Source organism: Neopelma chrysocephalum, unplaced genomic scaffold, assembly GCF_003984885.1.
Source record: "Neopelma chrysocephalum unplaced genomic scaffold, ASM398488v2 Primary Assembly neopelma1_159, whole genome shotgun sequence".
NCBI lineage: Eukaryota > Metazoa > Chordata > Aves > Passeriformes > Pipridae > Neopelma > Neopelma chrysocephalum.
Genome location: NW_020897821.1, coordinates 1,187,947 through 1,204,441, shown reverse-complemented (window position 1 = coordinate 1,204,441; position 16,495 = coordinate 1,187,947). Strand labels below are relative to the sequence as shown.

Here is a 16,495-nt window from a genome sequence, read left to right as displayed (position 1 = left end):
CAGGTTTGAGAATGTCAAATCACTGTCAGAATTAAATGTTGTCGTTTATTTTTTAAATATCTTCTCGTAAGTGAAACCATTGATTTGCTGCTTTCATTCATGTAATTTTTAGAGTGGTAACATCAACCCATGATAACACTGTCAAGGCCTGGGGTATGGCAACAGGAAAAATACTTGGATGTGTCCTTTTGAATGCATCTTGCAGAAGGTACAACTGCAAAGTTCTTATTTATTGCTTTGTTATTGATAAACAAGAAATCACAACCTTCTTTGTTAGCACAATAAAATATAGTTAGGGTAAGTAGCCCTGATTTTAGTCCTAGTTTTGCTGCTGCTAATTGCTTGAGCTCAGGTGAGTCTGAACATATCTCCTTTTTCTTTGGATACAAATGTGCATGATAATAATAACCAGTCTCAGAAGAGACATTTAAGATTGATTAAATTAACATCATAAGATTTGAACAGGGCAGCCTTGTCTAATTCTAAGTTTATTACTAATGGAAAAATAGAAAAATTGTGTATAAAGACATTCATCAGCTTTTACCAAAACAAAGGACTAAGGCATTCTTTCTGAATCTGCTTGTAGGTTATAGAAAGTCTGCTGTAAAACTCTCTCAAACCCTCAAGCATGTTTTTAAAACCTTTTTTTTCTCTTTAGTGGACAGTAAAACATGGATGTATTGTAACTTCCTGTAACATTTCTCGTGATGGGAGGTGTGGGGTATCTGGTTCAGACAAAGAAAATACCAGGGAGGTTTTTGATGCACTCTGTGCAACAGTAGTGGCACATCCCCAAGGTAAGACTTATGACTTTTGCATCTTGTTCATGCAGGTGTTTTTTTGTTTTTAATTTCTTACGAAAAATTTGAGGAAATTAATTAATTCAGCTTGAATATCCTCACTTGAGGAAGGCAAAAGGGACTCATCTGTAAGACATTACACCCAGAGTTCCTCAGCATAGGCTTACAAAAAAGGGATAATGGGCCAAAATTAGACCAAGAGTGATTTTTTTTTTTACAATAATTTCCCTTTTAAGGTAATTTTCCTACCAAGACCTCAGTTTTGTGAAGCTTCCACTCAGGTCAAGGTGTTTGGCATTCCTTAAGAACTGGCCTCAAAATATTTGAGCAGTCTTCTAAAAGTTGAGTGAATCAGAGCCTGATGGTAAAGTCAGTTAGATTTAAAAATAGAAGTGCAACAAATGGATTGCAATGATTACAACTGTCTGTGTCAAGTGACACCACCAGGAGATCAGAGATTGTTTTTCCAGCTCGTTTTTCCTAGAGAAAGTCATGTCCAGTGCCAGGAGCTTTGCTCAGTACCATCTCCTGAGCCTTCACCTGATAAACTCTCTCTGAAGTCAGCAGTTCAGGAAAAGCACTGTGTCAGTTCAGGGCATTGTTACCATTTTAAGTTTGCAACAGCAGAGATGTCAAATCAACCATTAAATGTATCGATGGCATTAAATAAACTCCACCAATTCAGCTCTGCATTCCTAAAGCAATAATCAGAGAGAGTCTGCCTTTAGACACAGGAATGAAATTGTCTTTGAGGAATTAGGAATTACTTTGGAGGGGAAATTCAATCTGGAACATTGTAATGTTTCTTTGAAATTGCAGCAACTGCCGCATTGTTTCCTGTAAGAGATGCTCAGAATCTTTCCCTCTCTCTAGATTTCAGGAAGCACTGGAGTCCTCACCCAGATTTCTTTTCTGACTGCTTCCAAATTTAGATTTTGATCTAGAATTGTTCAATCTTTTTCCTCTGAACCTTCGAGTTGAAATTTATGCATAGAGATAGGTGGATGCTTTTTATTTAATGAAAAAATGGCTGCCTTTTGTTTATTTGTAATTTATTAAAATGCGAGTTTGTTGTAGCTGCTGAACAATTTCTTGTTCAAGCTACATTCAACAAAAAAAAACCCACCTGGTCATTTATCCCATAATAGCTTGGATTCAGTCCTGCAAAATGACCTCATCCAATAAGGGATTTAAGCCTGTGCTGGCTGTGAGGTTTTAAGCAGCTCCAGGCAGTTCACAGAATCGTTAGTGTGGTTAAAATTCAGAATATGCTCATGATGCTTTGCTGGCTGGAGACAGGGATCTCTCAGTCGCAGGTTTTGTAACCATTAGGTTACCAAAGCTCACTCTTCTCGTGTTCCTCATCTGTGTTTCAGGGGGCAGCAGTGACATCTCAGGGTGCTGCTTTGCTGCTGATGGTCATTACTTGTGCACAGCATCCTTGAAAAGCAAGCTTAAAATATGGGATATAAAGACAGGAGAACTTCACTGTCATGAACCTGTTCCCTTGAACCAAGAACATGAGGATTCTGTTGGTTCCTATCTTTTTAGCCAGGAAGGTGAGTTATCTTAATATTAGTGGCTTCCCTCAGCAGAGCCTCAGATGCCCCGTTCCATAAAGCCATTTATCCACGGCACAGTAAAAAAAACCAAGGAGGGACCCAAACAAAGGACCCCTGGGCTTTTATAGCCTGTTAAGTCTCAGCTCTTCCCCCCAGCCCCGGGCTCCTGCTGTGTCCCGGAGTCCCTCACCCGGCTGTGCCACTCTCTTCGTGCCCTTTGTCATGCAAAGGTTTTGTCATGCAAAGGTTCCCGGGCTCTTGTGTCTCTGGGGTCCCACTCAGGGCTCAGCCTGCATCTCAATCTCCATCTTGCACCAGATGTGTTCCTCAGCATTAATGGAGCTTTTTTTACTTTCTGCATATGCTAGTCAAGGCTTAGTTGAACGCTCATGGACATTCCCACCTGGAAGAGCTCAGAAAAGACCACGTTCCTTCAAAACCTTGGGCTTAAAACCAGCTTTCAACTGCTGTCACATGTAAAATCTCATTTTTATGTAGGAGAGCTGATAAGCCTGTGCCTCACACCCTTAAATGTAAGCTGACCTACCCTCCAGAATCTAATACTGCTACTCCAAATTTCCATCCACAGCAATCCCTGGAGCTAACTTGGGTTCCCACAAAAAAAAGAAGGCATCTGTTTAAATGTTGGTATCTTTGTAACTATGGAGAATTCCAGTTTAGTGTCTGTGCTTTGGTATAATTATATTCTGGGCTCCTAACTAAATTTAAAAACATGTTTTAAAGATTCTGCTACAAAACCCATGCCACATGTATGCGTGTTTGACTACTCTGTGCTGGAAAAATATATGTTCCTCTTGTTATTGTGTTTCTCAGGTGTGGCATTTGCCTATCAAAATGACACTGTGCCTTCCTAAACTGCAGGAGTTTTATCTGTTAATACCATTCCCGTTTGGGTAGCCTCCCAGCTGGAGTAAATAATTAATTTTGTATTTTAACTTGTTTCTATTCTTAAGCCAACTGAATGCTGTTAACCTCAAACCAGCTGTGCTGCTCTTGTCAGAATGAGGATATCCAACACAGCTGCTTGGCTTGGCCTGTCTCCAGAATGGGGTTCATTCCCTTAAAATGGGGGAAAGCCTCTATCTGTTCCCACAGCTCTTCCCTCCATTCTCACACAATCAACAGCCTCAAGATTTTTTTTTTTTTTTTTTTTAGGTACTGAGCCAGCTCTCTCTTAACATTTCCTCATTAAATTGTTAAAAAAGAAGAAAATACCTATATTTAAATGGAGCTTAAACCCAGAGAAGCTGTGTGGCTGTTGTTCTGTGTGCTGCTTACCAGGGATGGGAACAGCTGATGCTTTCAGGGAAGTATGAACTTCACAGCAGCATTTTGAGTGGACATGAAGCAGTCAGGTAAGAATTTTCTGATTGCTTTTCACAATGGATGTATGGTACAAATAGTTGTTTTTATTATACTAAAAATAATAAAGGTTTTTTTCCTGGTGATGTAGTTAAATTTTTAGTGCAGGGTCAGTGGGGCTGGGTGACAGATGCTGTGATGAGGAAAAACAAGAAATGGAGAGAAACTATTAAGAGAGCAAGTGGGACAGGACAAGGGGGAATGCCTTCAAAGTGAAAGAGAGTAGGTTTAGATTAGATATTAGGAAAAAAAATTGTTCCCTGTGAGGGTGGGGAGGCTCTGGCACAGGTTGCCCAGAGAAGCTGTGGCTGCCCCATCCCTGGAAGTGTCCAAGGCCAGGTTTGAGGGAGCTCTGAGCAAGATGCTACTGAAAGGTGACCCTGCCCATGGCAGTAGGTGGAATTAGATGGTCTTTAAGGTCACTTCCAACCCATTCTATGACTCTATGAAGGTAACCATGAATTCCTGATGTGGTTTCAGGATCCAGCTTCTAAACAGAAGTGAAAATGTCATCCTTAGTTTTCAGCTTTTTTTTTTTAAATGAAATTAAACAGTGGTCAAGTTGCTCATAAAAGTGCTAAGTTGTAATCAGTATTCACCCCCAATAAATACAGAAAACTTTCAAAACAATTTTCTAAGTATGTTTATTTTTTATTTTAAAATGTGTGGGCAGTTTCAGATTGCTACAGATTGTTTCCAAAGATGTGATATGCAATTGTGAGAGAGTTTAGCTCTCATATTGGAGGTGCTCACCTGAGATAAGATTTCATCCTTATGGAAATAATGTAAATCCCTCTTTTGGTAATACACAATATGGCATCTTTTTCTCAGGATTCTACTTTGAGATTGTGGAATATTGAAAAGATGGATCATATTCCTTCAGTGACAGAAACCAGAAAAGCAAGAGGCTAAAAAATTGCTCAGTTCTATCACTTTGTTGTTTAACCACACGTCATACTTTATGCAGAAAGGGAATTTCAGTGTTAAAGGAAAGCTGGCAGATTTCTAGTCTCAAAACACAGATTGGTTGTGTTTTTCTCTCTGCAAAAATTGTCAAATACTTTTTTGGGAGTGGAATGTAGTAGTAACAGTACTTTTTAAATAGTGCTTTTGGCAAGGACATCAGTTTTCATATACAGGTTTATTTAGGAAGCACAGCCACATGTGTACCTCTAAAAATACACATATTTTGGTTTTCTACACCTGATGCTCCTGCAGAGTAAAAGGCCACTTCTACAGGAGCATTACTAAATCAGGGTATGTGCTCCTGGACAGAAATCAGCTGATAAGAATTCTGAGGTGTGTTTTGAAGCTGAGATTATGTATTCTGATTTCTAAAACATGAATTCTAAAGAGGTGTCAGGAAGGAAAGAATATTAAGTTTAATGCTTTTGAAACATGCTTTTCATTACAGTCCCTCAATTTGTTTGGGTGGGGGATTCGAGAGATCTTTTGTATATTTTCCTCCTTGTCAGTAACCATGAAGTGAAACTGCATGAAAGAGAACTTATTTTTCTTATATTCCTGTAGTATTTTTATCAGACTTTCTTGTTGAATAGCAGGTATTCAAAAGCAGTGAGTAGCTTTTTAAGTTTTTAGATAAGTCCTATAAATGTGCCAGCAGTGAAAATGTGCACATTCCTGAAAGCATCAATAAATTTGTGAATATGTTTAAAATTGGTACAGGAATTGTTTGGGTGCATTTTGGTAATTCCTAAAGTATAGCAATTAGAAAAATGTGTAATTGCTTTCTGTAAATAATTTCATTAATAGTTAATTAGAAATCAAATTATGTTGACTCTGATAGAAGTGGGTTAATATTTAATCTAATATTATTTTTATGTATCCATTTGGGGGTTGTTTTTTAGTTTTTTTAAGTTTTTCTTTCTATGTGTCTCCTTTAGTCAGATAATGGTCAGGTAAAAAAGAGTAAACATGAAAAACCCCAAACCACCAAGACAGAACAGCTAAAAACCGGACACCCAAAAAGTAAAGTATGATACTGTATTGGTTGAAAAAATAAAATCAGAATTCACATAAAATACGGTTTTATTCAGGAAAAAGACTGAACCATTCACCACAGAAATGAATTTAGGGCAGCACAATCTGTGTCAAGTTTAGTACAACGGACTCAGGGATCTCAAACATCAGGTGATGTGAGTGTATAAAGTGAGTGAAATAATGCACGTCAGGTACAATGACTGACTGATGTGCCATCCTTTGTCACATTTACACCAGAATGTAAGAAACATTTCTTATGCCTGTAATAAAGTGACTCTGAAACAGCATCCAACTGCTCCTTCTGTCATCTGGCTTCTCCAGTGAGAAAAAATTCACCATTGCCACCTTCTGTTTCTCCTGATCTTTGAATTAATCTGGCAGTCTTGGGACTGTACAGCTGTATATAACAGACACAGAAAGCTAAAACTTTGCCCTAACCTTGCTCTACCCACAGTATTCTGTATGAAGAATAATAAAACACATTGCACTAATCCATTTAATAGCTGTGATGCATCAGGTGAAGAATAAAATCCCCAGGAGTAGAAATATTACTTATGCTGCGTGTTGCTAGGGAATCAAATTGCTTACTTGTCCTTTGGGAAACTTTAAACAATTTTAAATGAATACACTATTTCAATCTTGCCAAAGAAAATACATTTCTATGCAAATTATTGACAGGTTTCATTTTGTTCTTTGGATGATCCATTCCTCTTTAACACGACAAACAAGAATCTTTGCTGTCAATGGACACCAGGAAGAGCTTTTTTGATTAAAACCATGAATAAGACCATGAACTTTTGTCCAACTTGTTGTCATACCCCTTACAAAAATTTGGTAAAGGAGCTTTCAGGCACTGAGAGTAGGTTCATGTCTGGCAAGATGCAGCACAAATGAATTCTATGTAATAAAGGCTCCCTCCAACAAGGAGTGAGGGCAGAAGTCCTTTATTAGGAGCAGCCCTGAGAGGATTATATCTATTCAGTATACATGCAAATGCCAATTAATGAAAGATTTAGTGTTTCAAAATATTTGGAAGCCTTGTTCCTAAAAATAGGGTTTTCAGCCTTTTCATCTTTTCTTTCCAAAAGGAACTTTAACTGGAGAAAATATTTGGGACTGGGCATGTGACAGCCTGGAATGCAGTTAAGCTGTGGAATACAAAGAAATCTTAGTAGGTAGATTTTCCCCCCCACCCTTGTTTAAATTATGTGAAGGTTAAATGAAAAGTATTTCTAGGGTATACTATTTTTGTACAGATTTATGCCTTTGAATAAGTATTAGGTGGTAAATTGTGTTATTTTCCAGCAATCTTTCCCCTCTTTGCTCCTTAATTAATTTTTTTTTTCAGAGGCTAAAAGAAAATGCTGTGTCTGTGCTCCTCATGTTTTGTTTTGGTTTTTTTTTTTTAAACAGGTCACATAAAATATGCATATTTTATAGATGAATTAATTTGGCTTTAATGGAGTTAGTAATACAGAAGTAACTTGTGTATTTTAGAAAAGATTAGTCCTAGAGTAATTAATCTTCTATTAGAATTGAAAGTGTTCTTTCTTTCTTTCTCTCTCCTTTCAGCTGGAAAAATCAAAGCTCCAATTTTTCCCACTGAAACAGGAAAAGGAAAGCAGTAGCTTTGTAGAGGCTTCGTTCATTTCACATCAGTGGTATGAGTAGGTGGGAAGTTTTCTTTTGAATTAATACTCTATTTCCCAAATTGAGAAAAACAAAGAAAAATTAATTCCTACATTCTGGTTTTAATAAAAGCAGCAAGTTTTACTTATTGCTGGTTTCTGTCCATTACCATCACCCGTTTAGTGCCCGGATGCCACGTGAGTCAGCTTGTTTCCAGCCCTGCTCTGCTCTCACCTGCAGCAGTAGGTTCACATCTGTGTAGGTTTGGGGGAGAATGTGGTAATTATGGACAATTAGTAAGCAGGAGATTTATCTGCCTTTTTTTCTGGCTTTTGTGCCACTGTAGTCTGAGTAATTATCCCAGTCCCCATTCTTAGGTACCTGATGAGAAAGCTGAAAGGCTATTTTGGACTAAGCCAAGGGTGTCTGCTCTCCTCTGGGAGTTATTTGGAGAGTAACACCTGTACTTTGGCTGTAAATATGCCTTGGGTGCCTGTTAGATTGCCACAGCAATTTCTGTGCTTTGCAGGTTCTGATTACGCTCCAGGTGAGTAATTATAGAACCACAGAATGGCCTGGGTTGGAAGGGACCTTAAAGACCATCCAGTCCCACCCCCTGCCATGGGCAGGGACACCTTCCACTAGCCCAGGTTGCTCCAAGTCCTGTCCAACCTGGCCTTGGACACTTCCAGGGATGGGGCAGCCACAGCTTCTCTGGGCAACCTGTGCCAGGGCCTCCCCACCCTCACAGGGGACAATTTTTCTTTCTAATATCTACTCTAAACCTACTCTCTTTCATTTTGAAGCCACTCCCCTTTGTCCTGTCACTCTTGTAAATACTCTCTCCATTTTTATTGAAAGCTCCCTTCAAGTACTGGAAGGCCCCAGGTCTGTTCCTGATGGGATCCTTCCCGATGACCTCGGGTGATGGGCTGGCTCTGATGTTGGGGTTTAGAAACAAGAACTGATGGTATTTACAACGTAGAAACTAGAGATAGCTGAGCAAAGGGATTTACAGATGAAACAATGAGGAGGGAACTGAGGCAGCCAGGAAACATCCAGTTACTTGTTAACCAGGTGCATTGTCCTGAAGAAGTTCACAAGGCGTTACTTAGGACTTTGGGGGGGGGCTTCAGACAGAAGGACCACTGAAGACACCTGATGAAGACCCTCAGAGACGTGCATATATGTTGGGAAATGTCATGAATATGTAACAGCAATGCGGGGAGCGAAAAATGAATAATCATGTGATGTGACACGCGAGCTGCAGTGAAAATACCCCGGCGTGCACCTTGGTGAAACGACAGCCAGTGCCCAGGTGCTGATTAAAGAGTGCCTGACTTCTAAACCTCACAAACTGAGTCTCAGAGGTTTAAGTGCCGTTTTTAGGGAACACCTCGTGTCCGGTGCCGGCCCGGCTCCTCCGGCACTGCTCGGTGCGGGCTGTGCTCGTTCGCCCCGCAGGCACCGGGCTGGGGCCCGGCAGGGCTTCACCGGGAGCGGCATCGCTTCCGTGACGTGTGAACCATTCTTACCGGCTCCCTAAAAACCACCCAAACCGCTTTTCCTGGTTATTTATCTCGTAGGAACACGCGCCTGTTCCGACCCCGCGACCGGGAATGTGTGTGTGTGTGCGGATCCCAGAGCGCGCAGCAGGGCGGGGCGTGTGCGCACCGCGGTTTCATTTCCGCATCCCAAAGGCTGACATTTATGTGTCTTTTCCCTGCGGTCTTTACGTGTTTCGTGCCGCTATAGAGGCGGGCGGTCGCCCCGTCCCGGGCCGCTCTTCCCCAGCTCGCAGAGGACGGCGGCGGAGCCGTGTTGGGGCCGCGCCGGCGCCTCATTCACCGCCCGGCGCCGTGGCTTAGTTGGTTAAAGCGCCTGTCTAGTAAACAGGAGATCCTGGGTTCGAATCCCAGCGGTGCCTGTGCGGCAGAAGCCGATCTTTTCTTTCTCTACCCCTACACTATTTTACCCGGACGGGAGGGGGCTGTTCCACAGTTTCAGAGCTGCAATGAACCTCTGGAATCACGTCAAGGCGGAACCGAGCAAAAATTTAATTGCCGATAGCAAGTATGTTGTTTAGTTATTTGCCTTTGAAAATTCGTGATGAAGTCAAAGATCACCGCCTCCCTAAGATTCTGCTTTATGGTGAACTTGCCACTGGCTGCTGCAAGAGAGGAGCCCCGAAGAAAAGATACAAGGACTCCCTGAAACAACATCTCAGCCTTGGCCAAATTGATCACCATAACTGGTCTACTCTGGCCTCCAATCGGGAGGTCTGGAGACACACCATCTATAACGCTGCTGATGCCTTTGAGAAAGCACCAGGATCACTCTTGAGGAGAAAAGACAACACAGAAAGAATCGTGTCTTGCAGAATTTACCACCTAAGGAGTCTTTCTGCTGTGCCTTTTGCAACCGGACGTGCCTGTCTCATATTGGCCTTTTTAGCCACCAGAGTGCTTGTAACAAACGTGGGTAGTGCCCTCCCCAAATCTTCGTTCGTGAAGCCCGGCCATGATGATGAAGTTCTTGAGCAGTAACTGGATTCTCTCTGTGGATATTACACATAGGTAATTTAAGCATGATTTTCTTGAATGGTTCCTAAAATGCACGGTGTTTTCTCAATCATTATTCATGTTTCCCTTTATTTTCCAGCTCGGGTAGGCAAGGAGGAAATACATGAGACGTGAATTCCCAAAGAATTCAGGAGGCTCTGGATTGTTTATGCATAGTCTGCAACCAGATCCCCATGTCAGTCACACAGTGCGGTCTCAAGCTCAGCAAAAAGAGTTTCATCTTAGAAAAGCAGAGTTTTTATAATTAAACATGGTGCATTTAGTATGTTGTACATGAATACATGTTGTATTAAGTGGCTGTTCTTATGATACTTACCTTTGACTTGTTCTTGTATGGTCTAAACTCAAAACATGGAAAATACAAGCCAACAGAACTTGGCCAGAACATGCTTACTGGTTTTCATGTGACATTCTCACTTCTTATGAGTTGAAAGTGAAGTCTTGTCTTGAATTAGTCTAATAAAACACTTTCCATCTGGAATAGAAAAGATCATAGTACCGGGCTTTTATGAAAGCCTTAAAAATTAACTTGGAATGAATAAGTAACATATTTTTTATGTATGTAATTGGAAGAGAGATTTGTGTTCTAGCAGCTTTTCATGCTTTATCCTAATAATAGTGAATTTACTGAGGTGAGAAAGAGAGAAACAATGGATCTGCCTGCCTATATATTCAAAAATAAAATATATTTCCTCTTGTTGACTAACAGCAGCTGCATCAGTGGAAAATGTTCTAATGAGAATATTCATTTTTTCATTAGGAGACTAAACTGTTGAAATAACACTGTTTTATAGAACCCTGATTGAGCCAAGTGACTTTTAAAGAGCAGAAATTAAATTTTGAGAGGTGTCAGCTTAGATTTTACCTTTGTTCTCTCCTGCTGCTGCTGATACAGGTTTTCTCTTTTGGTGTCTAACTGACATGATGTGAATATTTAATAAATGAGTTACATGTGTAAGGTGGTGGAAAAAGATGATATATTGCCACACTTTATTTGACTTAATCACAGCAGACACAGTACCTCTAAGGAGCTGTAGGGTAATAAATTTAAGTTGTCCTAGTAGGTATATTTTTAATAAGCTTTTACCCTAGACAGTTGCCAAAACTCCAGGATCTGTACCTGTTATTGATTTATAGCTGAATTAGGAGCACAAAACTAACCCAATCTTGAGAATCAGCTGCTGAGATTCTATCAAGGTGCTACGGAAGAACAGCATGTGAAGTAATATCTCAACAGCTTAGCATTTATATAAAAATAAAAAGCCAGTGTCCGGCATTTTAAAGAATTCTCAAAGTGACACAATTGCTCCAAAAGATCTTTAACTCCTGTGCTGGTGTGACTAATAATTTTCTCGGGAGTATCATTACTGTGAAATTGTATCCAGAGCTTATCACAATAATGGCTAAATATTACTTAACTTAAGAAAGTACCTAGAGTCAAAGTGAATCAGACTGAAGCTGTGTGTGGCCCAGTGTGCTCTCTGTCACCATGGCCAGCAGCACACACCCAGGGTAGGACGTGAGCACGGGGCAATCGTGCAGTGATGTTTTGCCAGAATATCCTCTCGGCCTCTGGGGATTCCCAGCTCGGGGTCTGCAGCTCTCACGTGCACACCTGATCAAGTTTAATTTTTCATCTCTCCGTGTCTGTGAGGAGGAAAAAGCGAAGGGACTCCTGCAGGCAGATCGTGCATATTGGAGACATCTTTTATCATCAGGGCGGTTGCCTGAAGAAGGGAAGTATTAGAGGCTGTCAAATATTTAGTAGCTCTTTATTGCGACAGCGGCTACAGGCTCAGGGGGAGACATCTCCAGTTTGCCTGGGAGCTGGCATTGCTGCCTGCATGTTATTCACAAGGATCTGGGTGAAATCATTTGATAAAAACATCAAGTGAAGCCACGCTGCCTGTTAACCCCAGTTTGTAGGGCGGCTCTCCCGACACGCTCTCCTGTGATGTGTCATGCTTCGACAGGCATGTCCAGCTACGTGTGTCATGCCTGTATAATGTGATGTATGTGTCATGAAAGGATTTGCCAGAGTGTAACATGTCAGCTCTGAACTTTGAGGAGCGGGGGAACTGTTTGGGATACTGCAGTCAGCAGTAAACAAAGATGTTTCCCAGTTATTCCTTTGCTGCTTGTAGAAAATACTGATAGGGATGGTTTAATTTGCAAGTAATTTGCAGAAATGATACCTGCTGCTTGCAGGCTTGTTGGAAGGTTTTCATTATCTGTCCTTACAAGGTAAGCAGTGACATCAGAGTGTCTGACTGTGAACTTGGAGACCGATATCCCATCGTGTCACTTAAAAGGCAGAAAACACAACAGAGGGCAGCAGCAGAGAGAGAAAGAGAGAGACACTGAGCAATTTGGATTCTTCTTGTTTAGGACCTGTGCTGCTCCAGTCACTAGGCAGCCCAGCTCATAAGTACACCTGAACAGAAAAAAACTTGTTGAAAACTTGACTGTATTTTAGGTCAGAATGAAACCCCAGTTTCTTCAAGCAGGGAGATAGTTGGTTAGAAAATTGCAAGCTGTGTGCCTTCCTGCAGCAAAATGGAGAATTTTCTGCCCAAAAGGCTGGAATCCACAGCCACAAAACACAGGGTTCTGTGGGACTGATAGGAGAAGTGAGGCAGTTTTGGAGGTGTTCTTTGAGCACTCTCAAAAATGTTATTTCATTAGCTATGCTTGGCTCATGTGTAGAATTTTGCCTTTGTATGGGTGTTTTCACTTCTCATGTTTTAAATGTACAGCAGCCTATCTGGGTAACTTGTGTCTGGTATTTTTTAGATGGTGAAGCCATCACAATTCAGTTTGTTTTCAGTTTACCCTTCTACTTTTGTTCTAATAGGGAAGTACTCTATAAAGATTCAAAAAACAAGCAGTCCCCTCTAGATCCAGATGAGGACCACTGTACACAACCCATGTGGTGAAAGTTTCTACAGAGCATGCCATTGTCCTACACCAACTCATTGGCAGTGATGTCATGGAAAAAAGGAGAGCAAAGAGTGGATAACTGGGTTCCCCAACTCAGGCAAGATCAAGAAAGTCTCTCTTCCTCCCTACGTGCCTGTGCCTCAGCTGTGTAAAGACCGTCCAAGGATTTCCAGCAATCTAAAGAGGAAAAGTCCCATGTCCCACCAGTACAAACCAAAGTGTTCCCCTGCTCGAGAGAGAGGGGACACACCACGAGGTAACCTGTGGTTTTACCTGCATGACCACGGAGAGGACACGAGGAAGTGGGATGGAAAGCACACCTCTGTCCCAGCAGCCTGGGTACGTGAGTTGAGAGGAGGAAGAAACACCACAGGAAATTCTTCAAGGATAAATGCGACTCTGGTTTCCCGTGGGCAAGTCCTCAGGCAGAATAGGAGGGCTGATGGTACTTCCTGTCCTCTTGCAAGGACCTTCAGTTCATATTTACAAGAAGTGAGCAATGAGTACTATGATCAGGACTAGAGGGGCCCTTCCTGCAGCCCAGTGGGGGAAAGGGACGTTTGGGGTTATTGATGTGGGTGGATCCAATGGCACAACAGACCACAAGAGAACGAGACTTCAGCTGACACCAGAGCACAGTGTACCCTGATGCCATCAAGATATGTAGGGGCAGAATCCATCTCTGTTTCTGGGATGACAGCTGACTGCACTGGAAGCTAAAGTGAGCCTGCCTGGGAACAAATGGCAAACCCACCCCACTGTGACTGGCCCAGAGGCCCCGTGTGTCCTTGGCATGAGTTACTTCAGGAGAGGGCGTTTCAAGGACTCAAAAGGGTTGGGCTTTTGGGATAACTGCTGTGGAGACATAAGAAACCAGACAGTTTAACACCTTGCCTGGTCTCTCAGAGGACCCCTCTGCTGTGGGGCTGCTGAGGGCTGAAGAACAACGGGTACCAAGTGCCCCCACAGCAGTGCAACGTCGGCAACAGCTCACGACCCGAGACACCGTGACCCCAACCAGGACATGATCCATGGATGATTCAGCAAGACTCACTCCCACTTTAATGGCCCTATATGGCCAGTGTGTAAGTTCAGTGGAGAGGAGAGACTGACAGTGGATTCTCGTGGCCTGAATGAAGACACCCCACCCCTGATGCTGCTGTGCTGGACACGCAGGAGCTCAGCAGGAGCTGGAGTCCGAGGCAGCCCAATGGTGCCACCATCGGCACTGCTGCTGAGTTCTGCTCCATCCCTCTGGCAGCAGAGTGCAGGCCACAGTCTGCTTGCACCTGGAGGGGCATCCAGTACACCTGGAACCGACATACCAGGGCTGGAAACACAACCCCACTGTTTGCCACGGACTGATCCAGACTGCTCTGGAAAAGGGTGAGGCTCCAGAACACTTGGAATGCATTGATGGCATCATCGTGTGGGGCAACACAGCAGGGAACGTTTTTGAGAGAAGGGAGAAGATAATCCAGATCTTCCTGAAGGCTGGTTTTGACATAAAGCAAAGTAAGGTCAAAGGACCTGCCCAGGAAATTCAGTTTTCAGGAATAAAATGGCAGGATGGAATTGTCAGATTCCAATGGATGTGGTAAACAAAAAAGCTGCTATGTCCTCACCAATCAGCAAGAAGGAAACACAGGCTCTCCTAGGTGCTGTGGGTTTTTGGAGGATGAATATGCCACATTACAGTCAGATTGTGAGCCCTCTCTGTCACCTAACAGACACTTTGGAGGGACAACCATGGACTAAGGGAATGATACCTGTGCTTGTGTGTGTGTGTGTGTATACACTATATATATATACACATACATATATATATACTGTCTCTCTCTATCTATAACACTATATATAACTATATATATATAAAACTGTATATATATATAAAATTCTCTCTCTCTAAAAAACATACCATTCCTAAATCAGAACATGAGGCCTCCTACATGTAGCATTCCTTTTTGGCCAAAGAACCTTTCAATCCTCAAATGAGTTGAAACTTAATATATTTTGAGGGTATTTGTTAATGGCTGTGGTCTCTCTGCAGTCTCTGTACATCTCTCATTGTGATTAAAGTCATGAGGTGCAGATGTTGCACCTGCAGCATAATTCCTGCAGGTAACTGCTTTGTTTCTAATTCTGGAGATGTTAGATTGCACAGGTTTAAATGCACAAGGATATTTTCAATATTAGTTGGTGAGGTAATCAAGCCGTGACCTCACTGATGTCAAAACTCCCACTGACTGTGCCATAGTGAGCTTTTCATTCAACAAAAAGGTAATAAAGAATCTGACTCATAACAAAGGGAGGAAGGGATGAATCAGCCCAAGCTGTGTGGGTTGAGTTTTTCCTGTGTTATTAACTGTGCAGTGCCATCAAAACAACAAGGTCTGTCCTTATCTGCTGTAGTATTTATGGTTATTCTTTACTTACAAATGACTAAACACAATTAGTCCTCACATTATTCTTGCCACAGTGTGTGTTGAGCTCTTTGTTGTCAATGGAAACTGTTGAGTGATGGCTTTTTCTGAAAATCTCTTGGTAATATTTTAACACAAGAAATATTTTGAAACGGTCTGAATTACAGCATTTTTAATGATGTAAATGTTGACCTGTTATTGTTTGCAGATGATTTGCTTTTTAAAACAAAGTTTCAGAAATCTTTCTCTCTTTTTCTCCTCTGAGAAAACGTAATAATTAAAACTATCAAAAATACAAAGAATATGACCATTCATACCTATTATTTAGTTTGACATATCCCACCAAAGGAACATACTAGAACATCACAGCCTAGAAATAATTTATTACAGTGTCCATAATTATTATGAATATGACTTAATATTTTAAAAAAAATCTGATATAAACTATTCTCTTAACTATGCATGTTTATTTCTGATGAGTTATATTATAACTAATACTTTTCTGCTAGAATAAATATTTCCTGTCAGTAACAGAAATTGTCAAATAAGATGCTAAGTCAGGTCTCCTTGGCCAGCCCTAAGTGGTTATTATTTTCAGTACTAGACTTTAATTTTTTTTTTAAATTAACATTTTACTTTGCATGTCATTTTCAGGCAAAACAGAACCACTCAGTTTTTTCCCTCTTATGGGTTATGCTCTTTTATTACGTGTTTCTCAAGGCAATTTGACTTATCTTTATATAATAAATATGTACTGATGCCATATCTTAATTGAGCAGGGTACCAATATCCCATTATTTCCCTACCTTTAAAATCAAACCCAACCCTTGTACAGTATTATCTATACTGCCTTGGTTGCCATGGCCAAAAGCTGCCCCTGTTCCAGGATGGCAAGAACAGGGTGAACTTCACGTGCTCCTAAACATGGTTTCCCATGAGGTTAATTGTGATTTCTTCTGGTGTTCTCTCTGGCTGGGGTCTGTGGAAACAGAACCTGGAAGATGAGGGGGGAATTAATGATTTAGCAGTTGCAAACACAAGTTTGGAATTGTTAGAGCCCAAGGCTGTTATGAGGTACCACATCTCCCCAAAAAAGGTGCTGGTAAGACAGTTAACACCATCATTTAGATACTGAGATCCAAATTTAGTGTTACATGACTAGAAATAAGAGAAGC

General features: G+C 41.4%; 1 non-coding gene across 1 annotated transcript; it reads left to right on the top strand.

Annotated features, from left to right (window-relative positions):
- The first annotated feature begins 9,228 nt into the window (after positions 1-9,228).
- Positions 9,229-9,302, top strand: TRNAT-AGU. The gene has a single exon. It is a non-coding gene; the product is annotated as a tRNA-Thr (tRNA).
- The last annotated feature ends 7,193 nt before the right edge of the window (positions 9,303-16,495 follow it).